Source organism: Pteropus alecto, unplaced genomic scaffold (genome assembly GCF_000325575.1).
Source record: "Pteropus alecto unplaced genomic scaffold, ASM32557v1 scaffold3, whole genome shotgun sequence".
NCBI lineage: Eukaryota > Metazoa > Chordata > Mammalia > Chiroptera > Pteropodidae > Pteropus > Pteropus alecto.
Genome location: NW_006442484.1, coordinates 46,984,812 through 46,997,804, shown reverse-complemented (window position 1 = coordinate 46,997,804; position 12,993 = coordinate 46,984,812). Strand labels below are relative to the sequence as shown.

The 12,993-nt window shown below is 41.2% G+C and overlaps 1 long non-coding RNA gene across 1 annotated transcript in view; it reads right to left on the bottom strand.

Annotated features, from left to right (window-relative positions):
- Positions 1–12,993, bottom strand: part of LOC112470353 — a 59,520-nt gene that overhangs the window by 15,278 nt on the left and 31,249 nt on the right. The window contains exon 2 of the long non-coding RNA XR_003042952.1: positions 9,886–9,982. This is a non-coding gene — a long non-coding RNA (uncharacterized LOC112470353). The remainder of the gene's footprint in view (positions 1–9,885; positions 9,983–12,993) is intronic.

The following is a 12,993-nucleotide window of genomic DNA, read 5'->3' as shown; positions in this document are numbered from 1 at the left end:
AATATACTCACTGAAATTCTTTCCTTTTGGAGAAGAGCTTTCTACCTTTATGTAGTACACTTATTATAAAACAGCTTGCATTTGAAGCAACTCTTTTTCTGAGCTCTTTAGGTCTGAAGTTGCTTAAAATATAAATATTTTGTATCAAAAGGCTACTTATTCACTTGTCATTAATGGTCAACAGAAATGATATAAGCGGTTAAAGCAAAGAAAACAGATGACAACAGGTCTCAAAACTGATATTTTACAAATCAGCTTCAATATAGATAATCCACTGTAAATAACTGGGGTTTCACAGTGGTACCAAGTTATAACTAGCTGGGAATTGAAAGTATTCATCCAGCAATAAATGCATAATAGTCGCCTTTATTACTGAAAAAAACAAAGCTTGAATTAATTCCACAGGAATGTTTAATAAGGGAAAAGTTTTCATGAAGATCAGCCTTTTTCTCATCTCCATTTTTCCCTGCAGGTATTACAATTTTCACAGTGCCCAAACAACAACAACATAAAAAACAGATTCTCTATTATACTCCTCAAGGAATAATTTATTAAATATGTTTGTATAAATTAAACTTTGTTTTTACATGCCACTTCCTCAGAGAAGGCTATGAGGATGAAATAGCAGTAACATCACTTTTCAATATTCCTCACGCCTCAATTCCTAGAAAAAGATAGGAATATAAAGGTCTTTTTGTTCATTCTGTCAAATACCAGTTTGTTTCAATATGGTTTCCTAGAGTCCAATATTAAATGAGGCACGGTCCCTAGTGGGCAAAAGAGAGGACAAGTTTTCCTCACCTGCATACTGAACCAAAGGACTGTGAAAGGCTGAGGAGGGGATGAAGGGAGACGTCAAGACAGAGGGTAAGGTACGAGGAAGAGACCAGGTTAAGAAAAGCAATAAACAACACACCTTTAATGGAAAGATGAAATTATGATTACTATATTTACATGAGGTGTATTTACTTCAGTATATTTATATTCCAAAGCATAGTAAACATGAGATAATTAGAGGAAAATTTAACTGGCACACTTTTAAAGAACATTTTTAATGAGCCATGTATTTATTTTATTGTGTGTGTGTACATACACACATATATACATGGCATGTCAAACCTAAAATGTCATGGATTTTATTGCATGGGATGAGACTAAAGTAAAAAAAAAAAAAATGACTCGATTGAAAGAAAAATAGTAAGATACAGAATACTTGGCTTATGGCAAGAAGCCTGTCAGTGATATTCAAATTACAAGAGTTTAAGAAATCTTGGTTTAGGCTAATAGAACATAGAATTTTATATAAGGGTGTGAGAGAACCCTACTCTTCACTGAGCAAAAGTGGGATTTTTACCCATTATTGATGCAGTAAGTATTTTCAGAAAGCTAACTTCACATTTTAAGAGATTTTTGCCACCTAGTGGGACAATTTCCTCAAGAGAATATTGCCTAATAAATTTATGAGAAAACAGGTTTAGATTTCTCTTTCTTTGTCTGAAATGTCAAGATTTTAGACGAGATATTTCTTCATGTTTCTTAAAATTTGAATCTGTCATGACCCTCTGTTGTTTTCTTCCACTTCTCACAAACCTAGCAAGTTCTGACTTTTGGGTGGATGACTAATTCTACCAGTAGAGGGGGCCTCACTCTGCTTGAAAAGCGTTCTGAAAGGCCAACTTCATGGTTACTACACTGGGAAATAGGATTGTCAGTCCATTTGTTTGCTTAACACCCTATTGTTTTCATCTGAGCTAGAAATTTTAAAATGAGACAGCTGGCCTATGGATCAGTCCGGCAGTGGATGTGCTGTCACACTTCAATCTGAAATCCAGTCTTAAGCTTTCCTAAGGCTCTGGTGAGCCAATGTACAACCTATCTTTCAAAAACAGTGAATGTTCTAATCGTTACCACATTTTTTCATTATGCGTGTAGTAGTTCTGAGCTGACTAGGCAGGGGTCCAATAGTGTTCATTTCGAGTTGGATTCAAGGTTTCAGAATTGAAAGGATTTTTAAGAGCATCTGTTCTAACTCTCTCATATCGTAAATGAAGGATAGACATTCAAAGAATTTATGTCCCAGAGAATAATACTAGTGTGGAAATAGGACTATTGTTTACGTAAAAAAAAAAAGTCATTTGCAGCCTCTTTAGTCTTGACTGTCCCTAGGAGCTGTGTGGCAGGTCATTTAACCTCTGGGCCTCGGTTTTCTTTTCTATGAAGTAAATGCACAGAACCAGGTAACCACTAATGTCGCTTCAGCTCTATCTTCTTAGGCTCTCTGCCTCTAAGTGATCATTACCCTGGCTTCCGTCTGCAGGCAGTTCTAAGATTTCTTGTTTGCTTGGTTGTTCATTAATCTTCTTTAAGTTTATAAATGTGTTTTATCTTTATGAGTATAGAAAAGAATAAAATTCAACTATAGCACAAAAAGTTATAACTCCATTATGAATGCAACAATTAAAATTATAATCCAGGACAATAAGAGAATGTAGGAAAATGAAAACAGAGTATTAAGGTCGTAGAGTTATGAATGATTTGTCTTTTTTTAAAAAAAAGTTACAATCATTGTATAATAAACATAATTCAAGAAGATGAAGAAACCCATTTAAAAGGCAAAGGGGAGGTTAACAAGTATCAAACCGTGGCCAGCCAGGAATTTTAGGAGGTGGAATGAAAGTAATTAGCAGACTCACAGCACTCAGCCCTGGGTCCCCATTGCTGGTATACTCCAGCCTTGCAATAAAGCTTCCCATTTTTCAGGATATTAAATTCAAGTTCAGGGAAAGCCAGACATCATGTAATCACAGTTTGAATTACAGTATATATCTAATAAAAGCCCACAGAACTTGCCAAAAAAAAAAAAAAAATCTGAATCTTTTAAAGAGCTCTGTGTTTGCTAGGAAAGAAAGAAGTGGAAAAAAAATCATGTGTCAAGGAAACCTTTTCACAGAACCAAGGCAACTCTAGACCAGGCATATAGAGTGGCAGACAGATTAAATAAGGACTCCCCTCCCCATCTGCTTTGAAGGAAGGACAGGAATCAGTCTCCACTGCAGAGGAAAGACACCTGTGTTCAGACTGGACCTTAGAGAGTTTCATCACATCTCTCCTGCTGGCACTGCTGCTCTGTAGAGAGGGCAAAGTTCTTTTTCTGAAGGCTATGTAAAATGAATGCTGAACAGCGTTTTGATGATGTACCTTACATATTTGGATTAATTCTATTGGAGACACGAGGCTGACCCCATGGGTGGCTGTGCAGTCACTCAGGGCTCTGCACACAGAAGTTCCCCAGGCTTGGCTTAATCCTCTGCTGTCACTGTTTCGAATTCTTAATAACTGATGAACAAGGAACCCCACATTTTCATTTTGCACTGCGCTTTGAAAATGATGTAGCTGGTTTTGGCTGAGCATTTTCGTGAGGCTGTTCTCATTCCTGCATACATTGCTTACATGGCTGCTCCATGGTCATGTCAACATTTTGGATATGCCCAGTGTGGCCCATATGCTCTGTGCATCGAGAGCCTGTGTCTTCCCATGTGCTTCATACCTCAGCCTGCGGGCCTTTTCCAGGAGGATTAGTCCTTTCTCCCTTCTAAACTCCAAGTCAGAGCCTGAGTCTGATCATATACCTTCCCACTGCCTTTTGTCTCTTCCCCAATTTCCAGAGTCCCATGCTCTGTGGTTGCTCTAAAAATGCACTACCCTCATAGAAACAACAGTAAAAGCAATTGCATCCTTCTTACAATTTTGCCTAGGGCAAAGATTCACATAAACTGCTATTGTGGCCTTGCCACACTGACCTTAATCAGGCCTGTGTGCAGCAAACAATGGAGGGCCCACAATGCTCTACTGCATCTTGCTCAAACTTCCATTGATCCTAATACTTGGTTTTCTGCAGGTAAGGGTCTGCTTTAAGGCTGAAAGTGGATCTTTCAAATGGCTAAAATACAATGATTTATTTACAAGTGATTATTTCTGCGGCCCCAAACCCATGGGCTACCCCAAGAACTGGGCATTTTTGTGAAGCTGTTCGCATAACTTTGTCCTTGAGTCTTTCCCACCTCAACCTCACACACAAAAGGCCTGAAGAGGATGGAAATGGCCCTGGGTAATGGAGCTCCTTTAATAGTCCAACAATCTTCTCCTTCCTGGCCCCTCTACCCCCACCCTGCCCCAGGGCAGAGCAGAAAAGAAACCAAATGCTGTTCTACACCAAAAAAAAGGAGGGGGGAGGGGAGGGGGCTCAATGTCCCCAAAGAGGAAAGGAGGAAAGAAAAAGAAAGTGAGAGAGAAGAAGCAAGGCATTTTGCAAATTTGGAAAATAGTTCTCAATATCGATTTAGACTATATTGTCCTTGAAAATTAATGTGGCCACTGGTAAGACTGACAGACACAGCATAAGAGGTGAAGTACTGGTATGCTTGTAGCCCATGCTGGTAGGAAAAAAAGAAAAAAAAAAAGGACTTCAGGACTACTGCCACTCACCATACCATACAACGAGGAGCCCTCCTCCCTGGCTGTTTTGTGAGGTTAAACATCCAGGGGCTCACTAACCATTTTGCCAAAGTCCCAGATGCTTTCTGCAGACAGTGTGAGTGGAGTTTTACCAAAGAAAATGGGTGTGCACCTTAGGGCTGATGAGCTAGTTAGAACCCAGGTTAGGAACAAGAATCCACCAGGGGTCTTCCTGTGGGAAGGCCCACATCTTTAAAGTACATTCCCTTTGAGGTTCAGGGCAAAGTCCAAATTAGTTAAAGTCCTGACCTTTCTTCTGCTATTGAACAGGCAGAAACATTTTTCCTACTTCCCTTCTAGGTTCTCTGGCTGCTCTAATAATTAAATTGACAGGACACATTAACATGAAAAAACAAATTTAAGTTTGTATGTATGGGAGCCCCATAAAAATATGAGACTCAAAGGCAAGTAGGCCAATTGAGGTTTATATAGCCTCCCGAGCCAAGGAACAAGATTGGGGCCTGGGGGTTCAAAGAGGAGGAGGATAATTCTCAGGAAGATAAGAGTAGATGTTTGGTAATTAGATGTTTGTCCTGTCATGCAGATAAGTCAGATAAAAAAGTTGTATCTGGTAGCAGCTTCCTTTCTGGTACAGGCCCCCTATCTAAATTCTTTTAGGCAGTTAAGGGAAAGGTAACGGTTTTTCCTGAGTCTGCTCGGTCTTCATTGCCTTCAGCTCAAAATAGCCCATATGCCAAAGTTGCACATATTTGGGTGGCATATTCTGTTCCCCTTAACTGTGTAGTTTTTTTCCAAAATCATGGCGCTTTGGATGGACTCAAGGACAGAATGTCAGTCTCTGGTCCAGGAGAAGGACAGTAATTTATAGAGTGAACCAGGACTCAGAGGACTCAAGACAGAGAGTAAAATAAGGCTCTCTCCTTATCAACGAGAGCTAGCTGCTCTCTGCAAAAGGACTGAGATTGGTAACTTAGGTAACCAAAGGACACTGGGCCACTCTCATCATGGCCTACCAGGGAAACTGTAATGCTCTGTTCATCTTCCAAAGGAACTCTGTAGCAGGGGCACTGTGCATCATATCACCATCCAATTTCTAAAATACCAATGACCAAGATAGCCTTAACGTTTCCCTCAGCTTGACTAAACTTTGGACAGGCTTTTCCCAGACTCTAGGCCCTGACCACCCTTTTCCTAGAGCATTTTCTCTAGAAAACTTATAATTGCAATTCTTTCTCTGACTCTTTGAAACATATGTAAATCTTTTAACAAGTCTCTTGCCAGCTTTACAACCCAAGAATGCCTTTCTCAAGTACCTGAGAGCAACCTCTTTGAAATGTAATCATCAAAGGAGACAGTACTGCTATCTCCCAGTTCCTGTGGGAGAGTAGGAGCCTTAACTTCTGCTCCAAATTATAAGACTATCTCCTGTCGTAAAGATATGAGAAATTTACTTTCCCTTGGGTCAAGCCAATTAGCAAACACAGATGGCCCATCATCATTCTCTCTCTCTCCAGTGCTTAAAAACCCTGCTACCCTTTGTTTCAGCAGAGTTGAGTTCAGACTGAGTTCTGGCCTCTCTCTCCTACTTCAAGAGCCTTGAAAAAAAGTCTGGCTCGTATGTTTAACTTAGTCTGGCACAATTTTTGCTTTAACACCAACCATGTAATACAGTCAAACAAAATGTGTTGTGTTCCTGCAAACAAAACTTGTTTGCTTTGCAGCATGAAAAGATTAGTAACTAAATTGCATGAGTGCCTCTAAGTTTGTGCATCTCTCTGGGGGATCCTGGGAAGACATATCAAAGCTAACAAGGGAAGAAGGGATGTCACCAACCACTCTCCATAACTGGGACATCATCAGGGAGCAGGAAGGAATTGGTTGGAGCTGGACTACTGCTGCCAGGAGTACGGCCTTACTGGATTTAACAAAGCCCGGAGCACCATCTCACATCAGGCACTGCTCTGACCACTTTACAAACAATAATCATTTAATTCTTACAATAACTCCATGAAACGGATTTTATTAATAGCCCCCTGTTTTCAGGTAAGGCACATCTCTGGCACCACAGAAAGCTTAAGTAAACTTGCTCAAGCTTACTACGCTGGTAAGCATAGAGTCCTGGCATTTCAGTTCCAGTGGCTGTGTTTTAATGCCAGATTCTGCAGCTAGAATCAAAGATCAAAATCCCCAGGCGTGGCAGCAGGCCCAGTGAGACCTGACTGGAGAAGCCAGGCCTCTGCCAGAGAGCAGTTTTCTATTTCAGAACTAAAGCTGCTCATGACAGTTGCTATAGCATCCACCCACAATGTCCTCTATCCCATAGGATAGAATTGTTATGCACCAGTATCCCACCATTTCCTGAGGTTAAAGGGGATTCCTATATAAAAGGAGTTGCAGATCCTTTCTGTAAATCTGCTTTTACAATGAATACAAGCCGGGGAGTTCCAGAAGCAAAGCCTGTTTCTCTGCAAAGGGTTGTACAGAGGTGGCAGTGTCTGAGAACAATTGAACAATATCCAAATTCTTTCCTCCCTGCTCAGAGTGCCCTTGGCTGATCTCTGCAGTATATGCTAAAAATGAAATGGCTGCTCTGACTGCCATCAAGGGCAAACCAGATTCCACGTTCAGTGTGAAGAGTAGCTTTTCTCCTTGCTTCTTGCTCCCTTCAAACCGGCTTGCCTCCCTTGCTGCTTCAAAAAAGTGCGAGAGAAGCTCTTCGGCAGAGGGAGCTGATGCTTGCATAAAGGGGAGAAAAGTGAAGCTTGCGCTTCAACTACACGAAAAAAGATACCTTCACTGGGTCACCATCGTCCTCCTGAAGAGCCCAGATTTCTGCATGGCCAGCTCTGGGCTAGGAAGGAGGAGACCCCAGCTGCAGTGCCCTGCTCACCATCATTCTCTGAACCTTCCCTTTTCCATCTGTGAAAAACGAATCAAAATATCTGCGCTTTGTACTCTCCAAGGGCTGTTACGAGGCTCAAATGAGATAATGTATGTAAAGCGCTTTGTAAACTGTAAAATGCTCTACAAATGTAAGGGATTATGATAAACTACAATACAGACATGTTTTATGCTTTTATAAAATTACTGGCTGGAACTGCAGGAAGGGGAATTCCTCTGGCGATTTTTATTTTGGAAACAGGAGGGCTTGGGTTTGCCTACTGGCCGGGAATTGGATTCCTGGCAGCAGCTGTTTATTCCATTTCGCTGGGCGCCGCGCATATGGCCGCCGCGCGCCTCCCGCCGAGCTGACAATATGTACTACTTTGTTTGAGCATATCAAGGAAAAGCGTCTTTTCACCTCCCTCGCTATTTCTAACTTGCCAAGTTTAACACCTAGGAAATAGAGACTTTCAAGTCGCACTTCACCACCGCAACGTTTTAGATGAGATCTTTATTCCTCCCTAGCAACCAGAAATTTACAGCCAGACTCTCACCATAAAAAAATAAACAAACAAACCAGTCTTCCCTCGAGATTTTAAAAACTCGGATGCTGCTTTTATAAAGCGTTGCTGTAGTAAAATGAACACGATATTAATATATGCCCTGAACTGAGTCTGGACCAGCCGAAAAGTATTAAGCTCCAAACGGGTTCTGTGCCACGTTTCTGCAGAGCGCCGACAGGCCGGGCAAGCGCGGGGAGACAGGGGCGAGATGGAGCAGTGAGCCCTACCGCCCTGCGCAAATGCTTGCACCCGCCGTTCGTTGCAAGTAGCCACTCGCTGCAACCCGAAGTGTTCTGAGATCACTCTATATCTAAGAACTACTACTGGCTTGTAAATGTCAAGAGGAATTACGGACCTTTGTAGAAAAGTAACTGTTTGACTAATTTCCGGTTCCATGGAGTAAATACACCATCCTACGTATTTAGAATCTGGTGCTGACAGCCAGGCTGTGGCAAGCTTCAAGGTTATAGGATCATAAATGGGATTAGATAACCCAGACAGAGTGGCTCAGACTCAAGCACTTTTAAAATATTATTAAAATCCCAGAAAAAGGCAAACACTTTTGAAGGGAAAAATAGAACAGACCCCAACAAAGGGAGAAAGGAATCCTGGAAATAGTACCAGCGACCTGGAAATAGTACCAGCGACCTGGTAACCCCCTGGAGCATTTCTAGAGTACATACTGGAATAAATAAATATTGTAGAACATAAAACATAAAGAAACAAGTGGTGATTTATAGCTAAGAAAGTTCTTTCTATTAGATTTGAGGCATGGCAAAAAGAAAGAAGAAAAGGAAAGAATGAGAATTTATTGAGACCAGAATTGACATTTACAATTTGCAATTCCAAATAGAATACAGTGTATTACCTGGAAGACTTTGCATTTTAAATGATCTATTTCTTTTTAATTGACTAGATTAATTATTTCCACCTTGCCACTTGGCAGGTAGGTCACTGTTCCTTTTCACAGCATTAATGAACCCATTCACTTTTTCTCCATGTAATTAAGACTGTGAGTTACAGATCACATTCTCAGATTGGCTTAGTGTACAGCCAACTCAGTCTTTATTAAACAAAATATATGACATCAAGTATTTCTCATTGAAAAAGTGTTGAGTTTCTACTGAGTTTTCCTCTAGCTGTTGTGAGAGTGGTGACTTTGTTCTTTTTATTTTTTGGAAAAGAAATACAGGCCTATAAAGGTTATAGCATCCAGGGTAGTGTTTCATTCTTCAGGTACTTAGAGTCTGGAGACTTAAAGGGCAGCTGATGGATTCATGTTCAAGTATTTCTATTACCACCAAATTTTGACCAAGACTTCTCGTGAGCTATTTAAAAAGAAATAACTTTGGGTACCCTGTTAAAGTTAGTTAAATGAAATATATTGCTCTCTTCTGTTAGCTTTGTTTCTAGGCTACTTAGGAAATCCTAGAAACATTAAGAGTTACTCAGCGCACTAAATACAGTAGCAGAACACAGTAGAGAAAGCTTTGTCTATGGCCCTCAAGAGAGCAAGCTTTAATTTAAGCCAATCCAAGCTGTCTCCCAAAGCATTCGGTTTCATTCAGGACTTCTGGATCTCAATTTCCTTCCCAGAGGAACTAAATTTAGAACTAAAGATTAAGGTGCTTTAATCTTTCCAGAATCTGAATAGGATAGATATCTTAATGGTAGTCATCTTTGCTGCAGGCAAAAGACTAGCAACACAAATTCCAATTATCAGTAATACCATGCATTGTTTTTACATATTGGAAGCTTGTGAGAAATTCTGTTAGCATTGTCTGAATACAATGAGATTAAGATCAAAGAAAGAACAACTGATGTTTTTCCAGTTCTGACCCCATTTCTTTGTGGGAATGGAATCTTCTAGTCACGGGTAATAACTAAGCTTTACTAATCACTCTGACAAACCTACTCAAGTAGGTAACATAACTTATTTCCTAATTTTTTTAATGGAACTTACATTTTGCAATCTTCTGTCCCACAGCTGTAAAACTTTATGGCATTCTCCTCTTGTCTACTGAGATTTCAGGTGGTTAACTGCTGTATTTCCTTCCAACCTAAAATGTAAGCGCAGTAATGATATCCATGTGCTTCGATAAAGGCACGTTGGCCTGTGGTTATGTTTTGAATAAGTGCTTGAACACACACACTTAAACAGAGTCAGAGTCGGCTGGAATGGCATTTCATCTTGGTCTCACATATGGCAGACTGCAGTCGTGACAAAAAACATACAAAGCTAATTACAGCATGGCTTAGTGTAGCTCTGTCTTTTGCACTAAAAGGGACAGCTTAAATGCATTGATAGGATATGGCTTGAGACTGCAGTCTTCATGTGAACAAGGCATTTCAAATTTATGTCATAGGCATGTGTGGGAATAGAGGTGATGGGAAGAGAAACATACCGATTTTAGGAACTACAGTGCTTATATACGTGCTGTTGGAGTTCTCTTTGGGGCCTGTACCCAAATTGTTTTGTGCTAGATAAAGATGAAGACTGCGGCCCTGGAAGCACAATATTTAAAGGAAAACTTGCTCATGTTCAGAGAAATGAGGCTTTCAACCTCCAGGAAGCTAACCAACCTAGGGAACCACCTCAATGCATAACGACTCCTAGCTGGACAATTTCACCACAGGGACAGTCATTCTACATGAGGGCAAGTCCATCTCTCTGCTGTCCTCTCCAGGAATAGGCTGCCAAGAAGCAAAAACATTTCCCTTGGGGAAATCTTTGGGCATCATAAAAGCTCCTGCTCCCCCTTTAACCAGATTTTACTTCCCCTTAAACCAGATTTTACTTCCGTGCTGGCACAGAGGGCTGCCAGGCACAGCATTTGGGAAGCCTGCATATTATAATGGCCAGCTCAGCTGCTCTCAACTTCCGGCTCAGTTCTCTGGAGCCACATCCTTACCAACACCTCCATTATTCCTTCCCTCCATCCCCTCATGATTAATTTACCTCATTCGAGGCTAGAGTCTGGATCAGTAGCCCAGGGGACTGAAAGGGGAGAAAAATGGGACTTGTGACTGGACTAAGTCTTGAGAGCTTATGCTACTACATAAAATACTGGATATGCTATTTAAAAATAATCATGAGGGATCGATCCAGTGATTGCAGCACTGTTTTTCAATTTTCTGATGTTTGGTATTCCATGCTATCTTACGTTCAGAAATACCGATATTTCTATTGGTGTAATTGGTCATCAGCTAACTTGGTTCTCTATCCAATTCCAACTCTACTTGTCCCCTACCTTCCTCATACCCTATCACCGATACCCTCACCATAAGCCCTACCATCTCTTCTTTACCATTCAGCTTTTATAAGTCCCCTGTCCCCTCTTCCTACTCAAAACCCAATGGCTTAGCTGGAGTTAGTGGGAGAAGCCCATAATTTTGAATTATGTATTTTAAAAAGGCGAAGTCATTTGTTAAGGAAGTATAAGTCTGCCCCAGAGAGGAGCAGCACATAACTTTGAACAATAATACAATTGTCAGAGGCCAAATATCAAACAAATAAATGAAGCTAAAAATCTGGATATTAATGAAAAAGGAAAGTTATAGGGAATGAAAAAATATTGGTCAAACTTGAGTAGCTAAACAGAACTTGATGTCTGATTATAATAAAAGCTGAGCAAAGATCCAGGTCTCAAGACATATTTGAGATGCTTTATAAATGACCTGGACAAAATCTGGTGGAACTGACCATCTAGAATTCAGAGCTATGGTGTTCTGAAGAGGTATAATTCAAGTAAAGCACCTCTGGCAATGTGATGGCAGAACGAGAAAAGTTAAAAATTTGTTAATACTGGAGGGAAAAGCTTGACATTTCTTGACAAACATAATTCATCAATATGGTTCCCTCTGTAACAAAAGACTTCTAGGGCCGCATGACGGTACTCAGCAATCTGGTGGCGGATGCAGTGTGGCCCAGGAAGGAGAGCGCAACCTGGAAAGAAGACACATTACAGTTCTAGTGGGGCCAGTCCCAAGGGGTAGGCAGCTCCGAGAGCTATGATGTCTTTAACCCTGATCTTCTATTGATTACATAATTTGTACTACTGACCTCACATCTACTCAGCCGGTACAGGAATCCCTTTTCAAGAAATGCCTGGCACAGGAATCCCTTTTCAAGAAATGAAAAGGGCTAAAGGGTCCCTGTCCATTTGCTGAGCCTCACTCAGCTAGCTAACAACTCTGAGATGGCTGCATCTCCTTTGTCCACCACTATCCCGGCCCCTCTGCTGGATGATAAGGAAGAACTCTGGCTCATAAAGCAGATGTGTCCCCACCTGCTTCTACAACTGCCTGGATTGCAGTTAGTGCAGTAAATCTGTGAGCCAGTCTGAATCGTTTGTCTCTTCCTCTAAGGTTTTGGCTTTGCCTAGACATGAATCTGTGCTTCAGTAAAACCCTAGTGAGGCCCAACTGCAGGTTCCGACACAGACCCACTGATCCCTGGAAGGCAACCTGAGTGAGTTGTAGAGGGGCAAAGCGGTTCTTAGTTATGACCCTCTGGATTCTCACAGCCAGAAACACTTAGCTCTGAGCTGAATGCTCACTGATAAGGGGGCGAGACTCTGGTTGCAGGATGTTTCCATAACAGCACCTGCCATTAACTGAGGCAGTGTAGCCTGTTCTGACCTGCCCTCAGTAGCTCTTTGCCCTCTCCTCACCAGAGACATGAGGATGCTTAATTGGAAACATCTTACAGTGCCTAACTATTTCTTTGCATGCATTAATCCCATCTCCATGTATTCCAGATCCTTTATGCAGGTAACTGATTTCGAGAAGGAAGTCTAAAGCTTTGCTCTAAGCAAAGATGAAGCTCACTGAGATGCATGGGTATGAAATAACTGGATCACATACCAGACCAGGAGAATGGTTCCAAGGTAAAAATGTCTCTAAGGCTAACTGAAGGACCATGCCCCATCAGGATGAGGGGACACATAGTAGTGGATATGCAGCTATGCCAGCTACTGCTATGCAGTGGGAAGCCATAGGGGTCCACTATTTTTATTTTTAAAATATTTATCTGCTCAGTAACTTTCTTCCAAAACATACCCCATCTTCT